The 4,137-nt window shown below is 38.4% G+C and overlaps 1 pseudogene across 1 annotated transcript; it reads right to left on the bottom strand.

The window, feature by feature from the left end:
• Positions 1-1,889: 1,889 nt before the first annotated feature.
• On the bottom strand, positions 1,890-3,746 carry LOC149190635 (aquaporin TIP1-1-like; annotated as a pseudogene). Its single transcript, XR_016256009.1, has 3 exons — positions 3,405-3,746; positions 3,063-3,313; positions 1,890-2,466 (listed from the first exon to the last, which is right to left on the bottom strand). The product of XR_016256009.1 is annotated as an aquaporin TIP1-1-like (transcript).
• Between the last annotated feature and the right edge of the window lie 391 nt (positions 3,747-4,137).

Genomic DNA, 4,137 nt, shown 5'->3' with positions numbered 1-4,137 from the left:
AAAGATAATGACTCAAGAATGACTCTAAGCTTACTAGATAACCAAATTCTCAGCATACCTTGCAATTTCCACACTAGCCACTTACGGATTTTCAAACATCAATGTTTAGATAATAAATAATGGATGGGCATAAAAAAACATAAACATTAACAACAAAAAAAATAATAATCACATGAACCTATTGAGAAAGCGGAAACACATAAGATATCATCTTCACATTGGATATTTTGGAGAAAGGCAATCTTGAGTACCATGATCAAATAAAGAAACACGGAAACACATAAGATATCATCTTCACATTGGATACTTTGGAGAAGGGCAATCTTGAGTACCATGATCAAATAAAGAAACACCAGACTACAAGAGAAGTGAGTGTTAATTTTTAAAATTTTAATATAAACATTGGTTTTCAAGAGAAATTGCAATTAACAATGTACAAATTACTGAATAAATAATTACCAATTAAACTTTTAAGTCACATTTTAAAGGTGCAATTAAGTTGAGCTTTCATCTTGTCATTCAATTGATGGACACTGAATATTAAATATAACATAAATATATAGGAGTAGCATGTGAGTGTCAGTTTTATAAAGAAGATTCTTTTTATTATTAATAAAAATATAAATAGTCAGTTTCATTTTAAAGGGTTATAAATATGAGTTATAAATACAAGACTTAAAAGGTAGTAAATATTTAAAGGGTTGTAAATATGACTTATTAATTGTTTTTACTCAAAACTTGATAAATAGCAATTTAGCAATTTCTTTTTAATTGAGTGACTCAAGTTCATGTTTCTTTAGGTTGAAGGTAAACCCACTAAAGTGGAAAAAACTGTGATGCCAATAATTAGAGGGATTGTCATCATGGGGTGATAAGAAATTTAATATTCCAAGAAGAGGAGCTAGTAGTAGATTCTAAATAAATTAGAAATGCAACAACATAAATGTTTGCAACGAATTTAGAGAGATCCACCTTGTTGAATAATGCACAGACTACATGGATAATGGATTTCCGCACTTTATGCCTTACGGCGTTTTCTTTGCAACATTTGGTGCAAATGCTAGTTAAATAATAAGTAAATTATGTATTTGTATGTCGTTTCCTGGTATCTTACCCGCCTTTCTGCTTTCCTGACTTACATTATTATTAAAGTAATATCCATTACCTGCCACCAATATGAAATATTATGTATTAAAAGAGAATATTCTTACGTTAAAATTTGGAGCAAGTAAATATTATTAGATTTGTTTTTAGTGAAACTGTTTAGAAGTGTTTTTGATTGGTTTTTTAAGTTTAATTTTTCGATAATTTGGCAGAAATTTATTGAAAATATAATTTTGGCATAATTGAAGTAACTTAAAATTTTTCAGAGTGCTGAATTCATATATACAATAAAAAAACTAGTTTAAATAACACAAATCAAAATTTCACGTCAAACATTTTGGAAAAACATAAAAAAAAAAAATCTTAAAAATCTCAAAAAGAACCACTCCAATATTATCTACTCCAATGAAATTTTTATTACTATTATTGTATTTTTACCTCATCCTATTAAGCTGTTATAAAACTTTAGTGAAACTTTGAGCTTTTCAGGAATTATATCAAACTTTGGCAAATTGTTTAAAAGCTAAAATAACAGCATGACATTTAGCGGACATTCGAACAATTTGGCGAATTGTCTAGAATTGAAAAGAACAACATGCTCAGACATTTAGCGGACATTCAAACAATTGGGCGAATCGTCTAAAATTTAAAAGAGCAACACGACATTTAGCGAATTTTCCAAAAGTGTTGAACAGAACATAGAATTTTCACAAGAATTTGAACAGAACATAAAATTTTCAGAAGAATTTGAACAGAACATAGAATTTGGTGGATTGGAAACCGTATGCAATGAAAAACCCAGAATTTCAATAATATAGAACTTTTCAGACCGTTCAGGCCTTTTCAGGGAACGCAACACAAACGCGGCATTACAAACAAGTAGAAATTTATTCCGCCTCAGACAAATGATGAAAAATGTAAATAAAAATGTTAAATGCGATGCCGGCACACACTTTACACGAAAAACTCCGACTCTAAATTCCGTCAATCGTCCAACAGCGGCAGCCGTTCATGGGTGGGCTCCGCCGAGATGAAAAACGTTTCGTACACCGCCCCTGCGAGGCCACCGCCAATGAGGGGTCCAAGCCAGAAGATCCAGTGGTTTTCCCATGTCCAGCTCACCAGCGCCGGCCCGAAGGCCCTCGCCGGATTCATGCACGCTCCGTCGAAGGCCCCGCCGGCCAAAATGTTGGCGCCCACGATGAATCCAATGCAGATCGGGGCAATGGTGCCCAGGCAGCGCCTGTTGGGGTCAACTGCCGTGGCGTATACCGTGTAGACGAGGCCGAAGGTCATCACGATCTCGAACACCAGAGCGTTGCCCAACCCCACGCCGGAAGACAACGAAAACACCCCGATGCTCTGCACTCAGGTTAACCAAATGAGTTCATAACAAGTAATAAAGTAACTAGTAAAGTAACGAGTAGGAGGATGTGGTCTCATGGTTAGGTAAGAGGGGAAAGACAACGAAAACACCCGGATGCTCTGCATTCAGGTTATCCAAATGAGTTCATAACAAGTAATAAAGTAACTAGTGGGAGGATGTGGTCTCATGGTTAGGTAGAGGGGGAAGACAACAAAAACACCCAGATGCTCTGCATTCAGGTTAACCAAATGAGTTCATAACAAGTAATAAAGTAACTAGTGGGAGGATGTGGTCTCATGGTTAAGTAGAGGGGTTTATGTTAACCAAATGAGTTTATAAGAAGTAATTATTTCAGAGTTAGGTGAGGAGATTTAGTCTCATAAATTTTAGAGTTCAATTTCCAACAAAATTATATGGTTCAATTTCGAACAACACCATATATACCTCAAAGCTACTCTAATAATCCAATCTCAAACTCAAATAAAACTATACATACCTGAAAACTACTCTAAACCCAATTTCTTCCCTGATGAAGAAAAAACTAACTCTTTCCTTTTGAAAAAAACTACTAGCCAGTGAAGAAGTGGCTTACCATGCCGTTGGTGGTATACTTGAGGAGCCCGCAGGCAACCGTGGCGCCGAGCATCTGGGCAATCCAGTATAAAACGCCTCTTAGAAGTGTGATGTGGCCGCCAACGAGTAGCCCGAAGGTCACCGCCGGGTTAACATGTCCTCCCGAGAGATTGTACGCCACCGCCACGGCTATAAACAGCGCTATGCCATGCGCCAACGCCTCCGCCACCAGCCCCGCCGGCGTTGTCGAAGCGTCGTTTGTCAGCTTGGCTGCGCAACGCAAACAAAATCAAATCACTAGATGCAAACAGGAAAAAAGAAACGAAAGAACAACACATTAGGGCAACGGCATCGTTGTTACAGAAAGCAATGACGGATCCTTCGCCGGCGAAAACGAAGATGATAGCCGAGATGAACTCCGCGAGCGCAGCTCTGAGAGTGCTCGGGTGGTAGGCCTCCTCAGGCCTCCCCAGTTCAACTCTTTGGAAGGGGTACGGCATGATGCCCGCCTTGAATTTTCCAGATAACGAAGACAAATGGTTTTGCTCTGCAACTCTGCGGTGGGGAGCTTGAGAAGGGAGTGGTGTGTTTATATTGGCATTAGCAGGCTTTATTCCCAACGGGGTCCCGTCGTCCTTACAGTGACAGCTATACCCTAGTGGACACTGGTGCTCACCTAACAGTCATACCCGTCGTTTTGCCCCTTAGTACTACCTCTACCTCTCTAAACAATTTCGTCCACGGATTTCCTGAACCATTGCTATCTGGGAACTGTTGCCGTCCTCTAATAGTTTTAGCGTGCGCTTGGTGGTAGCTGAGACTAGACAATATAGCGCGATTGTTGGAGGGTCCAGGATCCAATCTCGTCAATGCCACCCTTGCAATAACATGCAGTATTCTGCAACTTTTGTCCTTTTTCACTGTGGCCTTTCTACTGGTAGTTAAATAGTATTTCTGACCAAGGTGCATGTGCCCTTCCAGACACGGGATCCTATAAAATAAAGACATTGCACATCTCATTTTAAAAAGCTATAATGGTCACATTCTTCTCCCCTCCTCTGATTTATAATTTTTCATTTCATTTTTAAATATTG

This window comes from Pinus tabuliformis, chromosome 3_1 (assembly GCF_031772625.1).
Source record: "Pinus tabuliformis cultivar Carrire ecotype Pingquan chromosome 3_1, CPIR1, whole genome shotgun sequence".
Lineage (NCBI taxonomy): Eukaryota > Viridiplantae > Streptophyta > Pinopsida > Pinales > Pinaceae > Pinus > Pinus tabuliformis.
The sequence above is the reverse complement of the archived record's forward strand: the minus strand, read 5'-3'. Positions and strand labels throughout refer to the sequence as shown.